Source organism: Hyperolius riggenbachi, chromosome 4 (genome assembly GCF_040937935.1).
Source record: "Hyperolius riggenbachi isolate aHypRig1 chromosome 4, aHypRig1.pri, whole genome shotgun sequence".
NCBI lineage: Eukaryota > Metazoa > Chordata > Amphibia > Anura > Hyperoliidae > Hyperolius > Hyperolius riggenbachi.
In genome coordinates this window covers 29,000,212-29,027,147 of record NC_090649.1, presented here as the reverse complement: position 1 = coordinate 29,027,147, position 26,936 = coordinate 29,000,212, and the positions used below count along the sequence as shown (strand labels likewise).

General features: G+C 45.3%; 8 non-coding genes across 8 annotated transcripts; 3 read left to right on the top strand and 5 right to left on the bottom strand.

Moving 5' to 3' along the window:
* Nucleotides 1-6,226: 6,226 nt before the first annotated feature.
* On the bottom strand, nt 6,227-6,300 carry TRNAN-GUU (transfer RNA asparagine (anticodon GUU)). The gene has a single exon. It is a non-coding gene; the product is annotated as a tRNA-Asn (tRNA).
* Nucleotides 6,301-6,550: 250 nt separating this feature from the next.
* Nucleotides 6,551-6,622, top strand: TRNAM-CAU (transfer RNA methionine (anticodon CAU)). The gene has a single exon. It is a non-coding gene; the product is annotated as a tRNA-Met (tRNA).
* A 3,316-nt stretch (nt 6,623-9,938) lies between these two features.
* On the bottom strand, nt 9,939-10,010 carry TRNAQ-CUG (transfer RNA glutamine (anticodon CUG)). The gene has a single exon. It is a non-coding gene; the product is annotated as a tRNA-Gln (tRNA).
* A 432-nt stretch (nt 10,011-10,442) lies between these two features.
* On the top strand, nt 10,443-10,514 carry TRNAG-UCC (transfer RNA glycine (anticodon UCC)). The gene has a single exon. It is a non-coding gene; the product is annotated as a tRNA-Gly (tRNA).
* A 1,927-nt stretch (nt 10,515-12,441) lies between these two features.
* TRNAY-GUA (transfer RNA tyrosine (anticodon GUA)) lies at nt 12,442-12,531 on the bottom strand. Its single transcript is given in 2 exon segments — nt 12,442-12,477; nt 12,495-12,531. It is a non-coding gene; the product is annotated as a tRNA-Tyr (tRNA).
* Nucleotides 12,532-14,899: 2,368 nt separating this feature from the next.
* TRNAN-GUU (transfer RNA asparagine (anticodon GUU)) lies at nt 14,900-14,973 on the bottom strand. Its single transcript has one exon. It is a non-coding gene; the product is annotated as a tRNA-Asn (tRNA).
* A 252-nt stretch (nt 14,974-15,225) lies between these two features.
* Nucleotides 15,226-15,297, top strand: TRNAM-CAU (transfer RNA methionine (anticodon CAU)). Its single transcript has one exon. It is a non-coding gene; the product is annotated as a tRNA-Met (tRNA).
* A 7,177-nt stretch (nt 15,298-22,474) lies between these two features.
* On the bottom strand, nt 22,475-22,564 carry TRNAY-GUA (transfer RNA tyrosine (anticodon GUA)). Its single transcript is given in 2 exon segments — nt 22,475-22,510; nt 22,528-22,564. It is a non-coding gene; the product is annotated as a tRNA-Tyr (tRNA).
* Nucleotides 22,565-26,936: the final 4,372 nt, after the last annotated feature.

The window sequence follows — 26,936 nt, the reverse complement described above, 5'->3', positions numbered from 1 at the left end:
ATAATATAAATTAAAAGAGCCTGCCCCCCCCCTGCCATTCTCTTTTTTTTCTGTCCTCGAATGGACAGTTCGTTTTTTTTTTTGTTTTTTTTTGATGTATTTTAATTTTTATTGCGCCTGTTTTTTTGTTTTGTTTATAAAGTTACCTTTTCTGGGCGTAAGAACGGGTCTTCACTCACCCGTTCGGGGGCGGGCATTGCGGCCTCTAAATGGGGCTTAGATATGCGCCACATTTCCCCCTCTGGTAGCTGCCTCTGTGCTGGTGGCGGCGGCGGCGCGGAGTTTGCTAGCCGCCGCTATTGTGGCTGTTCCGGCTTCCAGCTTCCTCTCTGGTCTCTGGTCGCACGGCACAGCGAAGTCTCGCGTGAAGCGAGACTTCATTGGATAAGAGTCAACGCGGAAGTCAACAGAGCGGCAGTCGTGGTCTGGACCTCAGAGCGGGTGCAGCGCTGCTTGGAGCTGCGGTATCGCTCTCATCTGTATCTTATCCTCAGACTGGTGGTCAAGCTTGGAGGAATAGAGGTATTTTTTGGCTCAAAACCAGGTAATATGGAAACTAATTGTTTTTATATATCTTAACTCATGATAGTTTATTGTATATGTTTAGATGGATCAGGATCCCGTTGAGATAGCTTCTGGGTCTCAGGACAGGTAATAGGGAGGTTTCCCTGCATGTCACAAATGGTTTTGGAACACTGTGGTGTTTTACTAATTTTAAATACCAGCACAGGGTATTTTGGTAAAAAATAAGAGTGATGTTTCTCCTTTTTTAAAATCGGACTTTTTTCTTAGTGGAAACATATCTTTTTGTGTCTCCGCAGTCCGAGAAAAGGAGAGAAGAGGCGTGAGGTGTCTAAAAGTCACCAGTCCTCAAGGGGAACAAGATCTCGGTCAAGATCAAGAGAGAGATCCAAGAGGAATACTTCTTACGATGCAAGTTCATCGAGAAGGAAGTCCCCTCAGAGCAAGTCTGAGAAAAGCCACAGGGATGACAGGAAGTCCCCTACTAAGCGATCGTCAAAAAGACGTTCTCCAAGTAGGAAGCGTTCTACAAATCGCTACTACACCAGTGATCATTACAGATCCTACAGGAGCCGCTCTCCACGATACGGTTACAGGTCCGAGAGAGGGAGATCTCCTCACAGGAGACGTTCTCCAGGCTATGACTACCATAGCTACAGGCACAAGAGACGTTCCTATGCATCTTATAGTAGGAGCAGATCTCCTAGACCGTAACCTAGGGAACAAAGATACACCCAACCGGATAAAAACCTATGTTGGTCCTGTGGTCAGCCTCCCTTGCCAGACAAAATGGTCTGTGAAACCTGCTTTAGTGAGCTGGGGAGGGATAAAGACTCTGAAAATCAACAAGTCATGTCCTTCGTCCAGCAGGCCGTGCAAGAGACCTTTGAGAAGATGGCGGTTAACCAGCCTCCTCCTTCAGCCTCTCAGATGCCTGCTGAGGAGGCCTCTTCCTCTCAGAGTCAGACTCCTATGGGCTTTGACTTTGCCCTTGTGCCAGCTTTTGTGTCTGCAATAAAGGCCGCTATAGGCTGGGAGGAAGATTCGGAGACTCCACAGGAGCCAGACAAATATTATCCGCATCTGGATAAGCAGCCCATTAATTTCCCTCTTATGAAAGTTATTAAGGAGATATTCATCAAGGAATGGAGTAAGGTTGAGCAGAAAACATCATTATCTAATAGGTTTGCAAAACTGTATCCATTGGGGAGTGAGGATGCGAAAATTATGGACTCTGCACCTATAGTAGATGCCTCAATCATGAGACTGGCCCGTCACGTCACTCTGCCAATGGATGACGCAGTCTCCTTTAGTAATCCACTTGATAGGAAAATAGATACCGATATCAAGAAAGCTTTTTTACACTCAGGGGCAGCATGTAGGCCGGCCGTGGCCCTCACCTCTCTTGCTAAGGCCATTAAAGTTTGGGTAGATAACATTGAGACAGCCCTCAGTTCAGGGACTGATAGGAATGAGATCATCAAAGCCCTGGATGAACTTAAATTGGCAAGTGATTTTGTGGGAGAGGCGGCGATAGATACAATAAGATCTGCCTCCAGAGCAATGCTATGTAATGTGATGGCAAAGAGAGCTCTTTGGCTTAAACCTTGGTCAGCCGACCAGTCCTCCAGGAACAACTGGTGCAGGATTCCGTTCGACGGCAAACATCTCTTTGGTCCAGAGATGGATAGTGCAATTGCCAAGGTTACAGGAGGAAGATCGGGGCTGTTACCACAAGATAGAAAGCCAAAGCAGTCTCGACAACAGTCAAATACAAGGCAAGCCTCTTCCAGATTTCAGCAGGCTCGTTCCTATAAGCCCGGCAGGAAGTTTAATAAAGACTGGAAGGGTACTCAGGCGTCCTTTCTTAGATCCGGAAAATCCAAAACGACTTCCGGACCTCCGCAAAATGCAAAGCAGTTCTGAAGGTGCGTCCACTCAGACGGCTCAGGTGGGGGCAAGGCTACGCACCTTCTGAACCGTCTGGGTGGAGTCAATCGAAGATTCCTGGGTTCACAGAACTATTCGCAAAGGGCATTCATGGAAATTCAGCAGGCCTATGCTCAAGACAAGATTTGTTCAGACAAACTTACCCCAGGGCAGACAGAAAAGGCAGTTCCTGTTGGAATATGTGAACTCCCTAGCCGAAAGCAATGCCATAATTCCAGTGCCTCATCAAAAAGAATTTACAGGAATTTATTCTCCCTTATTCTTGGTCAAGAAGTCGTCAGGAGGATGGCGACCGGTCTTAGACCTCAAGTTCCTGAACAGCCACATAAAGCTCCGTCATTTCAGGATGGAGTCGTTACAGACGATAATAAAGGTCATCAGACAAAACGATTGGATGACAACACTGGACCTCTCGGACGCTTATCTGCATATCCCAATCAAACAAAGCTTCCAGAAATATCTTAGGTTTTCAGTGGACGGGAAGCATTGGCAATTTCAGAGTCTACCGTTCGGCCTCTCAACCGCTCCCAGAACTTTCACGAAGGTTCTTCTTCCAGTAGTTGCCTCTCTAAGGAGGAGGGGCCTAAGGATCTTCCACTATCTGGATGACATACTGTTAGTCAGTCAAGACCGGGAAGTTCTGTTGAATCATCAGAGACTGTTGCTGTCAGAACTGCAAAGACTAGGATGGCTAATAAACTTTGCAAAAAGTCAGTTAGTGCCATCACAGGACATGGTCTTCCTGGGGGCCAGGTTTATAACAACACAAAACAAAGTTTGTCTTCCCGACCAGAAAGTTATAGCAATACAGCAAAAAGTTGCAGCAGTGATATGCAGCAATCACATATCAGCAAGAACGTGTCTGAGTTTGCTGGGGACTTTGTCCTCAGCAATCCCAATGGTCAGGTGGGCGCACTGGAATTTGCAAACTCTGCAAATATTCTTCCTCAGTCGCTGGAACAAGAGAAACCTGTCACAGAAACTCCGGGTCCCTGTCAAGGTCAAGGTTTCACTACAGTGGTGGATGCAGGAGAAGAACTTAAGATCTTGTCATCAGATTCAGCCTCCGCTACCAGTGGTGATTACGACAGACGCAAGTCAAGCAGGTTGGGGAGCCCATTGTCAGAGCTCTCAGGTACAGCAGAGATGGAGGCTTCCGTGTGCACAAGTCCCCTCCAATATCTTGGAACTCAGAGCAGCCTTTCTGGCGTTAAAGGCTTTCCAACACCTGATAAGGGGGAAGGCGGTATTACTTCAAATAGACAATGTTTCAGCAGTCGCCTACATAAGGAGGCAGGGGGGTACGAGAAGCCAGTCTCTCCTCGAAGAATCCTCTCACATAATGAGATGGGCTCAAAGACACCTGGATCATCTTTCAGCTATTCACCTTCCAGGTCCTCAGAATCAGTTAGCGGACCAGCTAAGCAGACAGTTTGCCAGTCCGCACGAGTGGACATTGAACAACGAGGTATTCAGCATGATCATGCAAAGATGGGGTATTCCCCAGATAGACCTATGTGCTTCAGCAGGGAATTCGAAATTGCCGAGATTCTTCTCCCGATATTTCCATCCGACAGCAGAGGGCACGGACTGTCTGACGACACAATGGGACTTTCAACTGGGATATGCGTTCCCTCCATTTCCACTAATCCTGAGGCTACTACAGAGGCTCTTGCTGGAACCATGCAGGATCATCCTTATTGTGCCATACTGGCCTCGGAGACCTTGGTTCACTCTCTTGTTAGAGTTGAGTCTGGAGCAACCGATCAATCTTCCTCAAATTCCGGATCTTCTCTGCCAGGGTCCTCTGCTATACCCGAATGTCAACAATCTCAATTTAACGGCCTGGAAATTGAGAGGCAAAAGTTCTTAGCATTGGGATGCTCTGACAAAGTCACTTCTACACTACTGAAAGCCAGGAAAGTTTCTACAAATTCAACATATCATAGAATTTGGGGAAAATTTGAGAACTTTGCGAGAATTAATAAATTTGAATTTCTTCAGCCGAAAGTTCAGAATATACTGGCATTCCTTCAAACAGGGGTAGACTTGCAGTTAAGTCTTTCAGCCATAAAAGTTCAGGTATCAGCCCTATCAGCATTAACCAATCATAAATGGGCAGAAAATCCTCTGGTCATCCAGTTTGTGCAGGCGGTGCAAAAATTAAGGCCACCTAGAAAGCCATTCTTCCCGCAGTGGGATCTCTGTGTGGTTCTGGAGGTATTATCAGAGGATCCTTTTCATCCGATAGAAAGTGCTTCTCTTTTGAATCTGACGTTGAAGACTGTCTTTTTGATTGCAATTGCTTCTGCAAAAAGGGTATCTGATCTGCAGGCACTAAGTTGTGCGGAAAATGTCCTGCAATTCTTTCCTGACAGGGTGGTGCTTAGACCAGTACTTCAGCACATTCCAAAGGTCTCATCTGCATTTCATATCAATCAGGAGTTAACTTTGCCAACATTCTTGTCAGAACAGGAGCATCATCCTTTAGACGTAGGCAGGAGTATTAGAGCTTATTTAGACGCTACAGGCTCCTTCAGGTCATCTGACCATTTGTTCGTGAACATTGTGGGCCCTAATAGGGGTAAACCTGTTACATCAAGGACTTTGGCCAACTGGCTAGTGAAAGTAATACAACTCTCTTATAAATTGAAAGGTTTACAGATACCTTCAGAGATCCGTGCTCACTCTACAAGGGGCATGGCAGCCTCCTGGGCATGCTTTGCTAAAGTCTCTATGGACACTATTTGCAAGGCAGCAAGCTGGTCCTCACAGCATACTTTCTTGAAGCATTATCATGTTAATCCAGCAGCACTAACCTCATTGAAATTTGGTGAAGCAGTTTTGTCTACTGTTAAAAAATAAAATGTTTGTTTATGCATTTTCCCTCCCTCTCTGACTGATTTTGTATATCCCATCAGTATGCCGCCATTTCTTTCCAGGAAACAGGAAAATTGAATACTTACCTTCCGGTAATTTTCCTTTCCTGGAACAGAAGATGGCGGCATACGAACCCACCCTCTCGTCCATTCGAGGACTGATTTTCATGAGAATGGCAGGGGGGGGCGGGCTCTTTTAATTTATATTATGAACTGTCCAATCGGGGTCAGGGGCGGGGCTAACCCATCAGTATGCCGCCATCTTCTGTTCCAGGAAAGGAAAATTACCGGAAAGTAAGTATTCAATTTTCCTGTTTGGCTTCATAGGAGACAGACAAACATGGAACCTGCCATGAGCTGTCAGGAGCATCATTCTCTGCAAATACTATATAAAAATTCTGTGAAATCCAAACGTGGACAGTGAAATGCATTTGTAATGTAAGTACAGCCAATCTTTAGCTACTGATATGTGTTTTTTTTTCTCTGAGACCTTATACCTAACAGCTCCTCTTTAAAGAAAATCAGCCAAACTCTGCTAACAGGAACACCAGTTGTAAATCACCTGTAGAGGCAATTCCCAGAGAAAAGTCTGCACCATGCCAGATGACATCCCACCCCTCACCAGACATCCTCAGAGAAAGCTTATCTCAATTAGAGAGAGACTTTCGCCGCTTCAAAGAAGGACTGGATAAAATAGTTGAGTCATGTATCATTAACCATTTGAAAGAGGAGCTGAAATACCTCAAAATCTCAATGGAAAAGTTACAATTAGAAAACACTGAGCTCAGACAGGAAATGGCAACTCTAAAAGCAAACAAACAACCTCAACTGGAACTGGGTCTCTTCGGACAACTGCTGAACACAAAAAGCAAAGCCGTCCCTGGGTGGGCTTGAACCACCAACCTTTCGGTTAACAGCCGAACGCGCTAACCGATTGCGCCACAGAGACCTTATGCAATTTTTCTGCTAAGCAATTTTATAGGGCTGCATGTGTCCTGTGGAGGGAGGAAATGATGCTGTTCGCAGAAGTGTAACTCCACTTTAAAACAAAACTGTATATATTTATGTTCTACTTGTATTGCTATTATCCTTTCATGACAGAGGCTAGGAAGGAGGCAATTCCAGGGGAAAAGCTGGTATGCCCATTTTTCCAAATGTCTAAGCAGTTTTTTCCTACAATGAAGAAAACACTATATGGAAGCAGAGTGGCGCAGCGGAAGCGTGCTGGGCCCATAACCCAGAGGTCGATGGATCGAAACCATCCTCTGCTAATTTTTTTTTTTTTATTATTATTAAACCTCCCTTTATTCAAACAAAGAATCAGCGCCAGGAGAATCAAGTAATCAATTGCTGCTGAGGAAAGACAAACTCCAAAAGTCCACACAAATAAAACTATTCACCAAGCGCAGATGATAAGTGAATCCACTGTTTCACAATCAGTTATATTTCACCCAAATGGTCATCCTACTCTTATATCCAAGTTGTAGACCATCACCCAAAGGATTAGAGGGAGCTTACCAGCTGCTGACAACCCCCGTTATAAGGTTGAATGTCTCGCATTTAGTGGTAAAAAGGGACCAAGAAACACTCAAGATGCAACTTCCAGCAATCGTTATTTCAGTTCATGCATACCATCCGGAAGGCCAAAATCGACATTTACAATAGAACACCGCAGCTGAGCCCGGGCCACAACGGATGGAGCCAGAGGCAGGACAGGGAGGTTTAAGAACCGTGATTTGTGGAAGAAGAACAAAACAAACGACGAAGTCGAGGCTGAGCTGCTGAGTGCACTGCAGTGCTGACGGTCTGACTCTGGTGAAGACAGAGTGGCTGGCGGGCGGCTAGCAGGTGGTGGAGCAGGGTGTGGCCATTCAATGAGGAGGTGCTTCTCCTACACAGTGTGCACCTGCTAGGCCTCTCTCCACTGCGAGTGTTGTGATGGAGGGAAAAGTATATTTGTGAGCTGTGTAAATTTGAATTAAATTCAGAAAGTATTACTAAATTACTCACAACAATCTGGTACCTTTGTACTTTACAAGGTACGTTATAATGCATCAGTCACTACTAAAAATACATAACCTAACATTTTTTTGTAATCCATAACCAGTGGCATAGCGAAGAAGCTGTGGGCTCCAGTGCAAGTTTTACAATGGGGCCCCCATGCACTCTATACATAACAATTGATACGGCGCACCAAAATCACACCAAGGACAACACAGTGTCAGAGGTACAAGAATGTGATGGGGGACAGTTTGGTAATGATTACTACTATTCAAAGCATCTACAGAAGTGATTATTATCAGCACAGGACCAAGAAAGAGCTAATATTGTGGTTAAGGGAGGGCCCCAATGCGGTCGCAACCCCTGCACCCCCCATTGCTACACCACTGTCCTTAACCAGTTAGTGAAATCAACTTTTCATTCATTTGTAAAGCCATAAAACTGTCCTTCGAGCCAGAAATGAACCAGCTGTACAGATGCTTTACTTGCCTACAGGCTAGCAACATGTTTTGTTCCTATGCATAACCATGGGGGGCAGAGAGTGGTACAGGAGTGACTCTGGCTGAGAAAAGTGGGGGGAACAAAGCGCGTGGCTGAAATGACCCGCTATGTGGATCGCTGGGCAAACCGCTGAGAGATGGGAGGGGCTCTGAGAGATGGGAGGGGCTGCTGTACATATGCTGGGTTTTTGGTAGAGGCAGCTGTTATAGGCCTGCTGTTTGAGTTGTAGTTCTGGGCCAGCTTTGCAGCTTTAGTCCTGACGATTGTTTTGATTCACAGCTTGTGGCCACTATCCATTATAATGTAAACTAAAGCACTGCTTACAGGTAAAAAAAATTGAATGAAAAACCCCAAACACCTCTCATTCTTACAGCCACAAAGGAGCAGGGAGGCCTGGATGCACCTTATTCAACTAGTACAGATGAGGCATGGGAAAAAATAACAAAATGCATGAACTAAAAGCACATACACTATTTTCTTTACCATTTTTTTACCCTTTAAAGCTAATGGCAATAAAAAAAAAAAAAAAAAACAAACAACCATATACTTACCTATGGAGAGGGAAGCCTGTGGGTCCTATAGAGCCTTCTCGCTCCTTTCATGCTCTGTACTGCGCCTATGTGAGCGCATGAGAGAGAAGACTTCTGAAGCCTCCTCTAGTGGCAGAAAGCAGTATTTGACCCATTTGGTTGAATACTGCTCCTGGAAAGCCAGCACTGGAACAGGTACCGAGAGAGGAGCGGGAATGCCCTATAGGGCCCAGAGCCTCCCTCTCCTTAGGTAAGTATCTTGTTCATTTTTTACTAAGCGGTTCCCATTTACTTCAAAGTGTACATAACACAAATGGGATAAAAGCCCCCTGTAGTCCATCTGCTCCCTCGATGTTCTCCTGGTCCCCTCCGTCAGTGTTAGTCACGTAAAGTCTGTGACTCGGTTCAGTCTAGGACTATTGTGCATGCGCAGTCCAGGCCTTGCGCACCCCGGTCGCGTTCTTGTTGTCGGGAGTGTTCTGTGCATGCAAAGTTCATTAAGACTATAACTGCACTTGTGCAGAATGCTCCCAGCAACAGGAGTGTGATGGAGGTGCATGGCCTGGAACAGTGCATGCACAGCGGCCCGCAGGATGGCGGACTTCACAGCAGCACAACGCAGTGTCTCAGGTTTACTTTATGTAACTGTAAAGCAAACTTATACAGTAGAATCCCTTCATAGTAAACTCCAAGGGACCAGGAAAAGTACTATATAATGTACTATATAAACTCTTCCACAGTGGGGGGTTGCAGTGACGTAATGGCCACATTGTAATGCGGAACTTCACATTGTAAGTGTGGCTGGAGCTGTCTAATGTGGTGCTGCATCCCAACGCACTGTATACAGCGCGTTACCAGAAAATGCATATGCTAACAGTGAAGCATATTTTTCATTAACTGTATGCTTCACTGTATGCAGCTTTTCCATTCCCTTGAGTTCCTGCTTTTGCAGGGAACACATTGCCCACAGAAAACCTAGCCTTAAAGTGAATATGAAGTGAAAATAAACATATGATATAATGAATTTTATGTGTAGCACAGCTAAGAAATACAACATTAGTGGCACAGATATGAATCGCGTACTGTTTCCAGTACAGCAAGAGTTAAGAAAGTTCAGTTATCTAAGGAAAAGAGCTTCTCTGAGCTCTCTGGCCAACTTGGTCAATTTTCTGAAGCACTTTAAGATCAGAGAAACAGTGAGACACAGCTTCAGATAAGCTTTTACTGCAGGAAAGTTCAAAGGGTCATTAGCTCTGCTCTGTTTCATAGTTTAAAATGCAGTGTACAGGGTGGGCCATTTATATGGATACACCTTATCTATGCATACACCCCATATACCACTCCATATATATCTGATAACTATTTGGCACTGGTACACTTTAAAGTAGCACAGAAACGTAAAAGCACATACAGAACAACTGCACCAGCAACAGCCTGCCATTTTGGGCGCAGTGTCCTTTTTCAAGCTTATGCAGCTAATGTAGAACCACATTTGTGGTGCTGACCGTTTTGGACTATGCCTAGATATACCATAAATATAGTCTAAAAAATACCAAGGTCCCACCGAGATTTGAACTCGGATCGCTGGATTCAGAGTCCAGAGTGCTAACCATTACACCATGGAACCACCTGATGCTCTCCATTATCATACCTGTTAGTCTCACAGTGCCCAGTAGGAGTCAGTCAAGCCTAGTTTAAAATGATGACTCCTGTAGGTGATATTTTGTGAGTATGTTGTTTTTTACATCTTGCAATCAATCAGATAAATTGATTCTACTCTCTGGAACTTTGAGGAACAGTAAACAAGGTTTTGTTCATATTGGGACAGACTGATTTGAAATACCCATCATCATTACCACATTAATTATCATATGTATGGTGAAGACCCTGAGCTCAATTCTTCCCACTTGTCTTTTCTTTTAATATTTTCATGTCACATTTTCATTTTTGCAGTTTTTCTTCCAACATACAGTTGACCTTTTTTTTTAGCCAATTATAGATTGATTCCAAAAGCATCCTTAGAACTAGGTGTCCTTTGCTGTATCTCAAAAGACATCTGGCATTGGTGGTATAGTGGTGAGCATAGCTGCCTTCCAAGCAGTTGACCCGGGTTCGATTCCCGGCCAATGCAATAATGTTTTATGCATTTTTAGGGTCCAGTTGCTGTCAACAAGCAGGTGGGGTGTGGTCCATCAATGGGGGGGGGGGGGGGGGGGTTGCTTCTCTCACACATAGTGCAACCTGCTAGGCCTCTTCCCACTGTGTGTGCTGTGATGTGGGGGAAAAGTATATACGTAATCTAGGCTGACCAGGCGTCCTCTTTTGCCCGGACAGGTCCACTTTTTCTGACCTGTCCGGGCCGTCAGGGCGGGGTTTTGAAATGTCCGGGTAGGTAGTGAAGAGAGCCGTTTAGGAGCTGAACAGGAGCCGGCTCTTTGGAGTGAGTTGCTCCACCAGCTGCTCTATGAGTACTCCATGCGCCCCCTCCTACTCTTGTTTATTGGCATAGCAGGAGCGTCTGTGTTGCCTTAGAAACAAGGCTCTCTTCCTGTTTCCTGTGGCCACGCTGTGAAACACGCTCTGTCCCTTTCCTTCTCCCCTCCAGCCAGCCAGTCTGCTCCAGCGTGCAGGGACACTTCACCCTCCTCAAAGCTGCTTAGCACAGCGTGGTGTGACATCCAGCCAATTGGTCCCTGGTGAGCTGTCTCTCATTGCGCTCTGCCTTTACTCCTTTCTCTGCACAGACACTCGCACACTGCTCATCGGACATCACCTCTACCCCAGCAGTCCCCCTACCCCCCTCCCTCCTTTCATGCTGCTGCCTTAACCCTTGGAGCTCTGTTTTCTTACCATGCTACACTTAATTTGCAACATCAGGGTTTTTCTCTTGTGTTTTTAAAAGGTGGTCACTCACTTAGGTTTACACTTTTCTTACTATCTCCTGCAGTTTATTTGGCATATTAATATTTAGTATTTATAAAGCACCAACATCTTCCAACCACAGCGCTGTACACAGTATATTGTCTTGTCATTTAGCTGTCCCTCGGTGAAGCTCACAATCTAATCCCCACCATAGGCATATGTCTCGTGTAATGTATATATCATAGTCTAGGGCAATTTTGGGGGAAGCCAATTAACTTATCTGTATGTTTTTGGGATGTGGAGGAAACCGGAGTGCCTGAAGGAAACCCACACAGACATGGGGAGAACATACAACCTACATGCAAATAGTGCCCTGGCTGTGATTGGAACCAGGGACCCAGCACTGGAAGGCGAGAGTGCTATCCACTACACCACCATGTAGAAAAAGGGGGTGTGGTCTGTGTTAATGGCCAGAGTTTAGGGCGCCAGAGCTTATGTGCCTATAGGCTCCTGAGCTGTAAACCCGGCCCTGAGGATGGCTCAGGACGGCTGATTCATTGAACGGCTCGCAATCCAGCTCATGATCAGTAGCTCATGACTCAGAACCGAGAGCCCACAGCATCCCCGGCATGCAGATCACGCATCAGACGTGACACAGATGGCACACACAGGCAGGAGTAAAGTAATGCAGGGCAACAAGTAACAGCAAGCGGCAAGAGAACGACAGGTAGACAGGACAAGGCAGAGCACCGAGCAAGCAACAAGCGGGCGGCAAGCAGAGCGGAACACCAAGGCAGAGCACCAAGCGGGTGGCAAGTGGCAGCCGGGGCGCCCTTCCGAAACGTCTCACAGGTACGGCTCACGCACACGCCAGCACTCCCACACTCCTGTGAACCTGCGACCTCCAAGCACACTGCTAAGGTCTTGTATATTTGGCCCCACCCATGACCACGCCCACATGCTGTTGTGATTGTCCTCTTTTTTGGAAATCAAAAGATGGTCACCCTAACGTAATCTCTACAAATTTTAATTGAATTTCAGACTCAGAATTCGCAAAACACTTCTGGTACTTTTCTACTTTACAATGTACTGTATAACGCATCAGTCATTATTGAAAATTCATAAATACCTCGTTCATGGAAATCCATAACTACTGTGAAAGAAACTTTTCATCAAATTGTAAAGCTATAAAATTGTCCTTCGAGCCGGAATCGAACCAGCGACCTAAGGATGTCTGATGGATGTTCCACTACAGTCCTCCGCTCTACCAGCTGAGCTATCGAAGGAGTTAGTCCAAATTTGGCATCCACTATGTACACAATGCTCTACGCAAGGTGTATGTTACATGCAAAGGGGCAATCGAGATGGAAGGCAAATCAAAATAAAGGACAAGGAAGACACAGAGACTACCATTTTCACAGTGAACATATATCATACTGGCAGTGTCTTGATCCAAGGTACAGAACATTACCTAAATACATTTGAAAAGCTTTATCCTGATATCCAAAAACAAGCAATGAACTTTAAAGAGTAACTGTCAGGCTGCAAAAGCTAATTTAAACCTCTAGTCTCCTGTGTTAAACAGTTTAGAAGGAAGCCAAAAAGGCAATACTGAAGTTAAAAATCTCTCTTACTTTTGATGTGTGCTGAACAGCAAGGATGTTATTCCCAAGCTCTTAAAAGGCAGAATACCATACTGCAAAGCATTCTGGGGCTGCTTCTTCCCACCTTGGGTCCTCCCCTCTGCTGCTAGTGAGAAGTTACAGGCTCATGTTACAACAGCTTGTAAAGCAGTCCAGCTCACAGCACTGAAAAGCAGGGAGGACATGACGACACATTTGGCTTCATAGGAGACAGACAAACATGGAACCTGCCATGAGCTGTCAGGAGCATCATTCTCTGCAAATACTATATAAAAATTATGTGAAATCCAAACGTGGACAGTGAAATGCATTTGTAATGTAAGTACAGCCAATCTTTAGCTACTGATATGTGTTTTTTTTTCTCTGAGACCTTATACCTAACAGCTCTTCTTTAAAGAAAATCAGCCAAACTCTGCTAACAGGAACACCAGTTGTAAATCACCTGTAGAGGCAATTCCCAGAGAAAAGTCTGCACCATGCCAGATGACATCCCACCCCTCTCCAGACATCCTCAGAGAAAGCTTATCTCAATTAGAGAGAGACTTTCAACGCTTCAAAGAAGGACTGAATAAAACAGTTGAGTCATGTATCATTAACCATTTGAAAGAGGAGCTGAAATACCTCAAAATCTCAATGGAAAAGTTACAATTAGAAAACACTGAGCTCAGACAGGAAATGGCAACTCTAAAGGTGGCCATACACTGGTCGATGTGCCATTAGATCGACCAGCTGACAGATCCCTATCTGATCGAATCTGATCAGATAGGGATCGTATGGCTGCCTTTACTGCAAACAGATTGTGAATCGATTTCAGCCTGAAACCGATCACAATCTGTTCAGCTGCTCTTGCCGCCTGTCCCCCCCCCCCCCCCCCCCCCGTATACATTACCTGAGGCTGGCTCCCGGGCGTCTTCTCCGCACTGCACCGCACCGCTGTTCTTGCTCCATCCCGGCGCTTCCTGTGTTACTCCGTGACCAGGAAGTTCAAATAGAGCGCCCTCTATTTCAACTTCCTGGTCACCGGAGTGACACAGGAAGTATAAGCGTACACTGGGAGATGCGGAAATGCGGTGCAGCGAGGAGAAGAGGACCCCGGAGCCAGCTTCAGGTAATGTATACATGCTCGGATCGGGCCCGAATCGTACGCCGCAAGCGACGCGCTCCTACCGCCGGGCGATCGAGGGTAATTTCCCGCACGGCGCGATCGACGGTCCGATCCGATTTCGGGAGGGAATCGGATCGGCGGGTGCGTTTAGCGCAAGCGATTGGCAGCAGATCCGATCCCAGGATCGGATCTGCTGTCGAAACGGCCGTGAATCGAGCCAGTGTATGGCCTGCTTAAAGGTGGGTACACACGTCAGATAAAAGTCTTTAGAAAATGAAAGATTACAGACCAATTTTACCCCCTTCCATGTAGTATGAGAGCCATACCTACACAGTCTATTCTATGGAGTTGAACTCCCCATCAGATAAAAATCTTTGCAAGATCCTGCACACAAAGATGCTGTACACATGCAACAGATCAGTATTTGCAAAAGATCAGTTCCTGCAAAATGCATTCATGGTCTATGATATCTGCAGATCTCATACACACCTTGTTTAATAGACCATCATCTGCAGATCAGACAATTATCTGCAGATCTGAAGATCCAACCTGGTGGATCTGATCTGCAGATAATGGTCCGTTAAACAAGGTGTGTATGAGATCTGCAGATATCATAGACTTTGAATGCATTTTGCAGGAATGGATCTTTTGCAGGAACTGATCTTTTGCAGATACTGATCTGTTGCATGTGTACAGAATCTTTATGTGCAGCATCTTGCAAAGATTTTTATCTGATGGGGAGTTCAGCTCCATAGAATAGACTGTGTAGAGTATGGCTCTCATATTGGTCTGTGATCTTTCATTTTCCAAAGACTTTTATCTGACGTGTGTACCCACCTTTAAAGCAAACAACCTCAACTGGAACTGGGTTCTCTTCGGACAACTGTTGAACACAAAAATCAAAGCCGTCCCTGGGTGGGCTTGAACCACCAACCTTTCGGTTAACAGCCGAACGCACTAACCGATTGCGCCACAGAGACCTTTTGCAGTTCTTTTGCTAAGCAATTTTATAGGGCTGCATGTGTGTCCTGTGGAGGGAGGAAATTATGCTGTTCGAAGAAGTGTAACTCCACTTTGAAACAAAACTGTATATATCTATGTTCTACTTGTATTGCTGTGATCCTTTCATGACAGAGGCTATGAAGGAGGCAATTCCAGGGGAAAAGCTGGTAAGCCCATTTTTCCTTATGTCTAAGCAGTTTTTCCCTACAATGAAGCACACACTATATGGAAGCAGAGTGGCGCAGCGGAAGCGTGCTGGGCCCATAACCCAGAGGTCGATGGATCGAAACCATCCTCTGCTATTTTTTTTTTAAATTTATTATTAAACCTCTCTTTATTCAAACAAAGAATCAGCGCCAGGAGAATCTAGTAATGAATCGCTGCTGAGGAAAGACAAAATCCAAAAGTCCAATAATACTATTCACCAAGTCAGCGCAGATGATAAGTGAATCCACTGTTTCACAATCAGTTATATTTCACCCAAGTGGTCATCCGGCTCTTATATCCAAGTGGTAGATCATCACCCAAAAGATTAGAGGGAGCTTACCAGCTGCCGACAACCCACATTATACGGTTATATGTCTCACATTTAGTGGTAAAAAGGGACCAAGAAACGCCCAAGATCCAACTTCCAGCAATCCTTATTTCAGTCCATGCATACCATCCGGAGTCCAAAATCGACAAAACATGCAAATAAACCGCAGATCTAAGTGTAACCCGTTTATTGATAAGACATAGCATATGATCATAAAAAGGAAATTAAAAATCAATAAAATTGACATATGGGGCCCAAGCAATGGGAACCCCGGATAAATTATGCGCTTGTATGCTGGTCCACAACCAGCAAGACCGTATAAAAGGTGCCGCCTGTCTCTTTCCCGACCGGTTTTGCGGTCTTGCATCATCAGGGTATCAAGAGTGCAGGAGGCTGGCACCAAATTTATAAACTACTGAATGAAAAGAAGGGGTTGGATCCGGGGAGTGCTTAACTATAAGCCACACCCATATCAGTCTCATTGGTTATTTCAGAGGAAGAGGATATAGCCCTAAATCAATCCTATTGGTTATGTGAAAGAGGAAGAGGAAATACCTCAAGCTCATAAGCAATAGCTCAAAACAATAACATATTCAGGTGATATGTAACCTAAACCTATTAGTAATCCATATAGGAAGTTACTTGAAGTGTAATCAATATAATCTTCAGTATCTGCAATAAACTTTATAACAAATAAAATATAAGGTTGTGTGTTTCATAAACATCAATCCCTGTGGACTTTCCAACCAATGTAATAGAGGGATACAAATATTATCCAGCAGGAGTAAGAACGCCACTCGCAAACCATGAGGGCGACAGTGGAACGCAGACAGTGCGTCACTTCCCATATGTCACGGCGCGACGCGTAAAAACATGCGTATTGGTAAAGAGCGCATGCGTCAAAAACTGTCAGATTAACCTAATACATGTGTGCAAATATTTGCATACTCGCAGACCACGAGGACAACAGTGGAACACAAACGACGCTACTTCCAGGATCACGTCCCGTACATCCTGGAGCGACGCGTAAAGACATACGTATTGGTTAAGAGCGCATGCATAAAAACAGCCCAATTAACCCAATAAAAGCGTGCAAATATTTGCATAAGCAGCATACACCTGCACGCACGTACATTCTCTGCCTCAGCCATATTAAAGGATACCCGAAGTAACATGTGACATGATGAGATAGACATGTGCATGCACACAAATAACTATGCTGTGTTCATTTTTTCTTTCTCTGTCTGAAAGAGTTAAATATCAGGTATGTGAGTCCTGACTCAGACAGGAAGTGACTACAATGTGACCCTGACTGAGAAGAAATTCCAACTATAAAACACTTTCCTAGCAGAAAATGGCTTCTGAGAGCAAGAAAGAGATACAAAGGGGAATTTCTGATCAGTGAGGGTCACACTGTAGTCATTTCCTGTCTGAGTCGGGACTGAGTCAGCAACTTACATACCTGATATTTAACTCTTTCAGGCATAGAAAGAAAAAAAGGAACACAGCATAGTTATTTGTGTGCTAGGCACTGTACATACACATGTCTATCTCATGTCACATGTCACTTCGGGTATCCTTTAAGGGAGCATACGTAAACAGTGCCACAGGAATCAATACATAATCAACACATAAGAATAACGAGCATTGTCCCATACGCAAATGCACATAACATTGCACTAGCAGCAATGTACCAACGCATGGGACAAATACGTACTTTAAAATCAAGAAAAAAGAAGACTAAACATACTTAAAGGAATACTGTAGGGGGGTCGGGAGAAATGAGTTGAACTTACCCGGGGCTTCTAATGGTCCCCCGCAGACATCCTATGCCCACGCAGCCGCTCACCGATGCTCTGGCCCCGCCTCTGGTTCACTTCTAGAATTTCAGACTTTTAAGTCTGAAAACCACTGCGCCTGCGTTGCCGTGTCTTCGCTCCCGCCGACGTCACCAGGAGTGTACTGCGCAGGCACAGACCATACTGGGCCTGCGCGGTACGCTCCTGGTGACATCAGTGGGTCGGGTGCGGGATTGGCATGCAATTTCCCGACAACCAACGAAATCATCCGCCGCCTCGCCCCCCCCCCCCTCCAATGCCCGCTGTGCCAAAATGTATACATTACCTGTCCACGGCCTCCACTTGTCCCCCGTCCGCATTGTTCTCTTCCGCATACTTGCATGCCCCACATGGTTTCCTGGTAAGGGCGCGTGTGCGACGTCACACACGAGCCCTTACCAGCATGGGAGAAGCAGAGGCTGCGGACAGATAATGTATACACTTTGGCACAGCGGCGGGGCAGCGCACAGGGCCGATTCCGGATCAATTTCAGCATGAAATTGATCGGGAATCGGCCTGCGTTGTATAGACAGCCAGGGGCGTATCTGGGTAATATAGAGCCTATGGCCAGAGCCGGCCTTTGGGAGTGGCAAGTGGGGCAATCGCCCCAGGCCCCGCATCTGAGGAGGCCCCGCACCCTCTGCAGTGCTGGGGAGAGCGGGCATAGTTGTTAAAACTCACGTGTCTCCGATGCTCTCACAGCTACCATCTATTTCCTCTCCCAGCATCTGTGTATTGGTAACAGCGCCCCCTATGATGACGTGACCGCATGTCACCACAGGGGGGCACTGTTACCAATACACAGATGCTGGGAGAGGAAATAGATGGTACCTGCCTGCCTGTGAGAGCATCGGAGACACATGAGTTTTAACAACTATGCCCGCTCTCCCCAGCACTGCAGCCACCTTGCTATCTAACCTGTACTGCGGGGCACCTACCTATATAATCTATACTGCGGGGCATCTACCTATATAACCTATACTGCAGGCACCTATCTAATCTATACAGCAGGCTGGCACCTATCTAACCTATACTGCAGGCTGGCACCTATCTAACCTATACTGCAGGCTGGCACCTATCTAACCTATACTGCAGGCACCTATCTAACCTATACTGCAGGCACCTATCTAACCTATACTGCAGGCTGGCACCTATCTAATCTATACTGCAGCCACCTTCCTATCTAACCTATACTGCAGGCACCTACCTATCTAATCTATACTGCAGGCTGGCACCTATCTAATCTATACTGCAGGCTGGCACCTATCTAATCTATACTGCAGGCACCTATCTAACCTATACTGCAGGCACCTATCTAACCTATGCTGCAGCCACCTTCCTATCTAATCTATACTGCAGGCACCTATCTAATCTATACTGCAGGCTGGCACCTATCTAATCTATACTGCAGGCTGGCACCTATCTAATCTATACTGCAGGCACCTATCTAACCTATGCTGCAGGCTGGCACCTATCTAATCTATACTGCAGGCACCTATCTAACCTATACTGCAGGCACCTATCTAACCTATGCTGCAGCCACCTTCCTATCTAATCTATACTGCAGGCACCTACCTATCTAATCTATACTGCAGGGCATCTACCTATCTAATCTATACTGCAGGGCATCTACCTATATAATCTATACTGCAGGCACCTATCTAATCTGAACTGCAGGCTGGCACCTATCTAATCTATACAGCAGGCTGGCACCTATCTAACCTATACTGCAGGCTGGCACCTATCTAACCTATACTGCAGGCTGGCACCTATCTAATCTATACTGCAGGCTCCTATCTAACCTATACTGCAGGCTGGCACCTATCTAATCTATACTGCAGGCTGGCACCTATCTAATCTATACTGCAGGCTGGCACCTATCTAATCTATACAGCAGGCTGGCACCTATCTAATCTATACTGCAGGCTGGCACCTATCTAATCTATACTGCAGGCTGGCACCTATCTAACCTATACTGCAGGCACCTATCTAACCTATACTGCAGGCTCCTATCTAACCTATACTGCAGGCTGGCACCTATCTAATCTATACTGCAGGCTGGCACCTATCTAATCTATACAGCAGGCTGGCACCTATCTAATCTATACTGCAGGCTGGCACCTATCTAATCTATACTGCAGGCTGGCACCTATCTAATCTATACAGCAGGCTGGCACCTATCTAATCTATACTGCAGGCTGGCACCTATCTAATCTATACTGCAGGCTGGCACCTATCTAACCTATACTGCAGGCACCTATATTGCAGGCTGGCCCCTATCTAATGTATACTGCAGGCTGGCACCTATCTAACCTATACTGCAGGCACCTATCTAACCTATACTGCAGGCTGGCACCTATCTAATTATACTGCAGGCACCTATCTAACCTATACTGCAGGCACCTATCTAACCTATACTGCAGGCTGGCACCTATCTAATTATACTGCAGGCACCTATCTAACCTATACTGCAGGCTGGCACCTATCTAACCTATACTGCAGACACCTATCTAACCTATACTGCAGGCTGGCACCTATCTAATCTATACTGCAGGCTGGCACCTATCTAACATACTGCAGGCACCTATCTAACCTATACTGCAGGCAGGCACCTATCTAATCTATACTGCAGGCTGGCACCTATCTAACCTATAGTGCAGGCTGGCACCTATCTAACCTATAGTGCAGGCTGGCACCTATCTAACCTATAGTGCAGGCTGGCACCTATCTAACCTATAGTGCAGGCACCTATCTAACCTATACTGCAGGCACCTATCTAACCTATACTGCAGGCACCTATCTAATCTATACTGCAGGCACCTTCCTATCTAATCTGTACTGCAGGGCACCTACCTACCTATCTAATCTGTACTGCAGGGCACCTACCTGTCTAATCTATACTGCAGGGCACCTATCTAATCTATACGGCAGGCACCTATCTAATATATACTGCGGGGTACCTACCTAACTAATCTATACTGCAGGCAGTAGCACCGTCCTATCTAATCTATACTGCAGGGTACCTACCTGTCTAATCTATACTGCAGGCACCTACCTGTCTAATCTATACTGCGGGGCACCTACCTATCTAACCTATACTGGAGGCACCTACCTATCTAACCTATACAGAGTGTGTGCTTCCACAACGTGTGTATCCACAGCATATATCTCTAGGCCCCACATATGACACTTGCCCCAGGCCCCGCGTACTCTAAGGCCACCTCTGCCTATGGCAAACACTAAAATTGCACCCCCACCCTCAGTCAGAGCCCCCTACCCTTCTGAAAACAGCTTCCTTTCTCGCATACATGTGTTGCCTGTGGTTTTTTGGCTTGGGATATTGCTGAAGTTACTTCTTTGGAACTATCTCTTCTATTTCCCTCTCTGTACTCTTTTCTTCTAACACTAAGCAAAGTGCGCCCTGCATACATAAGTTAGGTAGCCATTTTCCCTCAGATGACAGAATTAATCTGGTATGAGGTCTGAGTGATGGGGAGGCATGGGGGCAGGCATGGCGGTGCAGCACAGGGACAAGCGTGGCGCCCTTGGTGCTGTGGCGCCCATGGCATGAGCCATGCCTGCACCTCTCTAGGTACGCCTCTGTGGACAGCTTGACAGATCTCTCTCTTATCAGATTCGAAAAGAGAGAGATTTGTCTCTTGGTCGAATCTGCCCATCATCACTAGATGAATGGCTACCATTAGAAAATTAGCGGAAAAGGCTGCATGGCCACCTACCTTTCTATCCTTGCACTGGAAGTTTCCAGACTTAAAATAGCTATCCTTTCCAGTGATGATCGTAAATAGCCAGTTATGATTATGTGAAATTTTGCGTAATTTTTCTCAATTACGTTTATACGTAATTAAAAGTTAATTCAATTTACTTTGTATAATAATTTGTAATTACGCATTAATTTACACTGAATTTTTGCATAATTTTGTGGCGGTGAATAGCAAAGCCCCCATACATGCTATTGCTACCAAAATTGCTACATATGTTAACCACTTCTATACCATGAAATGTTGTGCTGATCGGTGCTGTGTGGGCTCTCCAGCCCACAGCACAGATCAGGTTGCAGCCAGGCCGATCAGACTTCCCCCCCTTTTTTCCCCACTAGGGGGATGTCCTGCTGGGGGGGTCTGATCGCCGCCAGCTGCTTGCGCTTGCGGGGGGGGGGCTCTTCAAAGCCCCCCTCCGCAGCGCTTCCTGGCCTCCTTCCCCTTCCCTCCCTCTCCCTCCCCCTGTGAGCGGCGCAGGACGGATTTCCGTCCTGCGCCTGATGGGATAGGCTTTAGCCTATCAGGTGCCGGCGATCCCCGGCCAATCAGAGGCCGGGGATCACCGATCTCCTCTACGGTGCTGCTGCGCAGCAGCGCCGTATACATGTAAACACCGGGGAAGATCTTCCCCGTGTGTTTACATTTACCCTGCGAGCCGCCGATCGGCTCGCAGGGTGTTCACGGAGACACCCTCCGTGAGCTGACATGGAACGGCCGCTCATACGAGCGGCCGTTTCCATGGAATACACTTCAGGATTCAGGGGCGTACATATACGCACCGAGAATCCGGAAGTAGTTAAAGAGAATAGTGGGTACAAGTAAAACAAATAAAACAAAAAAAAAAAATTATCAAAAAGACCTTGCAGATTTTGACAAAATCAATTAAACCATTTTTCTTTGTATATTTAAAATCGATGTTCTCAAAAACTACAAGGTCTTTTGAACAATTTTTCTAACTTATACCCACTATTCTTCTTAACATATGTAGCAATTCTGGTAGCAATAGCTTGTAAGGGTGCTTTGATATTTACAGCCACATTTGGCACAAAATTACAAGTAAATTCATGCATACAGATGCTTACAATATCATACAAAATTAGTTACACTTTTCCCTGAAATTTGGCATTAGGTTGCATAATTTTGCATAGGTGTAATTTCTGCTCATAACTAATTTCCTGTGTGCGTTATACCAACATCATCCAGGTGGGTACATGATCTTTTAGAATTCTTTCATTGCAGTGTGTAGGCAGTATATCACCATGTGGAAAAACAGTTTTAACAATTCATAACCAGTTAAAACCCAAAACCAATTTTTAAACAAAAAATGTCCTTCGAGCCGGAATCGAACCAGCGACCTAAGGATCTCTGCTAGTAATGCCACTACAGTCCTCCGCTCTACCAGCTGAGCTATCGAAGGAGTTGATCTTTAAGTGGAATCTGAAACATACACAATCCTATCAAGCAAATCGTATATCATACATGCATACAAAAATGCATAATGAAAGGTTACCTGAATGGATAACTGGATGTATACATTTCCTGCAGATTTATGTGGAATTAAGAGAAGAGATCGTAATTGAGATTCCAAAACCAGGTATTTCCAGTTTACATGCAAACTGAATGCTGCTTGAGAACAAGCCAGTCAGGACAAAACCTCTATGAATTTGACATTCATAGACTATGGCCTCGATTCATAAAAGTGCCTGCGAGCGGGGAAAGTCGAGCGGGGAAACACCGCTGTCGGTATTTCCGCCTTCAGGGAGGTAATTCATAAAAATTTTGCTACTTGTGACAGGCGTGCGGAGATATTCCGCTGTAGGCAGGCGTTAGGCTGTCGGGAGACATGCGGAAACAGGAGAAGCAGGCGGAGTCCCTCTGTGCGGTGTTCTCTCTGCAGCTGCTTGGGAGGTCTGTCCCATTCACTGCACTGTATTCCGCACGCTTCTCGCCACATCAGAGGTAGCGGTAATACCCGTCCGCATACCGCTACCTCTAATCTTTATGAATTGACATTTGTTACTTTCACTGTGATAATCACCGCGCAAGGCGGTGATTGATCACTCTGCTCGTGGATGTCGGCTTTTCATGCGGAAAAAGCCTTTATGAATACAGATTTGGCTGTGTGGTCGGTAAAAGTGAGCAGTTTTCAGCATTTCCTCATGCGGAAATGCTTTATGAATCGAGGCCTATGTCTTGACTGGCTGGTTTTCAGCTCGGCCATGAATTTTTATATTATGGGTGTTTATTTCCCATAGATGTAAGAACAACAGGAACTACTACCTGGAAGAAGTAACCAAAACTGTACTGAAAAGATTAAAGGTCCCACGAGATTTGAACTCGGATCGCTGGATTCAGAGTCCAAAGTGCTAACCATTACACCATGGAACCACTTGCTGCTCTTGTCTTTCATACCTATAGATGTCACATTTGCCAGATAGTCGCTAACTAAACTGAGCACTGTTTTTATTCAAAAAGAATTTTAAAAAAATATCATCCAATCTTGATTAACCAATGTTACGACTTCTATGTACTATGAGGGTCATCAGATTTTTTTTTTTTTTTTTTAATACTTTGAACAGAGTCTGTAAGTAAGCTCTCATACTACATGGAAGAGATAGAATTGGCCAATCAAGATTGGATTACTTAATTGTGTTTAGAAACCCTTGGAGAAACAGGAGATTAGTGAGAAGTCACACAATTTCACACGTCATGATGTAGCACCTGATTGTAACCAGCAGATCAGAGCCTTGAAAGTCTATCATCTCAGAGTGATCACATGCTCCACATTAGTTCAGAAGGTAATTAGGATTCTGAATCTTTAGCAGGGGCTTTGTTAGGCCTAGTGCACACCAGAGCGTTTCGGCTGCAGTTTGCGATCCGCTAGGGCAGGGGTCTGCAACCTTTAAGAATGAAAGAGCCACTTGGACCCGTTTCCGAAAAGAGAAAAAAAACTGGGAGCCGCAAAACCATTATAAAACAGATATGACCCCAATATGCACAAATCGTTAGCAGATATGTCCCCAATATGCACAAATCGTTAGCAGATATGACCCCAATATGCACAAATCGTTAGCAGATATGTCCCCAATATGCAGATATAACCCCAATAAGCACAAATTGTTAGCAGATATGTCCCCAATATGCACAAATCGTTAGCAGATATGTCCCCAATATGCACAAATCGTTAGCAGATATGTCCCCAATATGCAGATATAACCCCAAATCGTTAGCAGATATGCCCCCAATATGCACAAATCGTTATCAGATATGTCCCCAATATGCACAAATCGTTAGCAGATATGACCCCAATATGCAGATATGACCCCAATATGCACAAATCGTTAGCAGATATGTCCCCAATATGCAGATATAACCCCAAATCGTTAGCAGATATGCCCCCAATATGCACAAATCGTTATCAGATATGTCCCCAATATGCACAAATCGTTAGCAGATATGACCCCAATATGCAGATATGACCCCAATATGCACAAATCGTTAGCAGATATGTCCCCAATATGCAGATATAACCCCAATAAGCACAAATCGTTAGCAGATATGTCCCCAATATGCACAAATCGTTAGCAGATATGTCCCCAATATGCACAAATCGTTAGCAGATATGTCCCCAATATGCAGATATAACCCCAATAAGCACAAATCGTTAGCAGATATGTCCCCAATATGCACAAATCGTTATCAGATATGTCCCCAATATGCACAAATCGTTAGCAGATATGTCCCCAATATGCAGATATAACCCCAATAAGCACAAATCGTTAGCAGATATGTCCCCAATATGCACAAATCGTTATCAGATATGTCCCCAATATGCACAAATCGTTAGCAGATATGTCCCCAATATGCAGAAATGACCCCCAATATGCACAAATCGTTATCAGATATGTCCCCAATATGCACAAATCGTTAGCAGATATGTCCCCAATATGCAGAAATGACCCCCAATATGCACAAATCATTAGCAAATATGACCCCAATATGCACAAATCCTTCAGCAGAAATGACCCCAATATGCACAAATCCTTCAGCAGAAATGACCCCAATATGCACAAATCCTTCAGCAGAAATGACCCCAATATGCACAAATCCTTCAGCAGAAATGACCCCAATATGCACAAATCCTTCAGCAGAAATGACCCCAATATGCACAAATCCTTCAGCAGATCTGAAAAGAAAACCCCATTTACTCACCTAGTAAGAAGACCTCCTGTCACGATCTCCTCCTGTCCTGACCTCCGGTCCCGACCTCCTTGTGGCGCGCAACTCCGTCGGCTCCTCTTCCTTCCCGACGTCACGTCCTGCCTTCACTACACTGCAGGGCTACGGGAAAATGGCCGCCCGAAGCCCTGCACTGGTCTGGCGGCCTCTCTGATAGGCTGCCGGCCAGCGGCCGCACACGTGACGTCACACGCGCAAACGTCACACGCGCGCCGCAACCACTGACACCCACTACCGGTGTAGTGTCAGAATGGGCAGCCCTGCAGCACCGGAGCCGGGACTGAGCCGCGGCAAAGGGGAAAAAGAGCCGCTTGCGGCTCCGGAGCCGCGGGTTGCCGACCCCTGCGCTAGGGTAATGTATTTCAATGGGCTGGTGCACACCAGAGCGGGAGGCGTTTTGCAGAAACTCATACTCCCGGGCTGCTGCAGATTTTGGATTGCGGATGCGTTTCTGCCTCAATGTTAAGTATAGGAAAACCACAAACCACTCTGAAAAACGGCACTTCAGAGCGGTTTGCCAGGCGTTTTTTGTTACAGTAGCTGTTCAGTAACAGCTTTACTGTAACAATACATGAAATCTACTATACCAAAAACGCTTCACAAAACCGCAAAACGCTAGCTGAAACGCTACAGAAAAAGAAGAAAAAGCGTTTCAAAATCTGCTAGCATTTTGCAGATCTGCTAGCGGTTTTTGTTGTGGACCAGGCCATAGAGGACAACTATCACAAATTTTTTTTAAATTTTAAAGTGCACATGTATGCATATGTATAAATTACAATTACTCCTGAGTAAAATACACTATAAATGACTTGTCTTTACTTTTCAGTAAAATTCTGACATTGACAGGTTTTGAACTAGTCCATCTCCTCATAGGAGATTCAAAGTTTTCTTTATTTTTAAAACCTTTTGCTAAATGGCAGTTGCTCAGTCCAACTTCCAAAATAGCATGCAAGTGAGTGGGGCAGCCAGCCGACATCTTTAGGCCTCATTTCCATGAGCAGTCGATAGGCAGTGAAAAGCCTCTCTTAGGCCCCATTCACACTTGCAAATCGTAAAACACTAGTGCTTTTGCTAGCATTTTGCCTTGGCGATTTTTTTTGCAATTAATGCGAAAATCGCCATTCACACTTGGGGCGATTTTCCGCAATCGCGATTAGCACTAAACGTGATCGCCTGAAAATGGTACAGGGTACAAATTTGCATTTGGCAATTTGCGTTAATCGCCGGTGATTAACGCAAATCGCCCAAATGAGAACGGGCCCACAGGTTATTATTACACTAGCACTTTAAAAAGCACTAGCACTTCAGCATTTTGACGAAATCGCTGTCAAAACGCTCAAGTGTGAATGGGGCCTTAGAGCTCAACACATTTTTTTTCTGGGCGCTTGCGATTGTTTAACACTTTCCGAGCGCTTTTTTTTTTTTTTTAAATCACACCCATTCACTTTCATTAAAATTGTAGTGAAAAAAAAAAATCACATTCGATTGCGGCAATTTTTACAACGATTTTAATGAAGGTTAATGGGATCGATTTTTAGAAAGCGCTAATC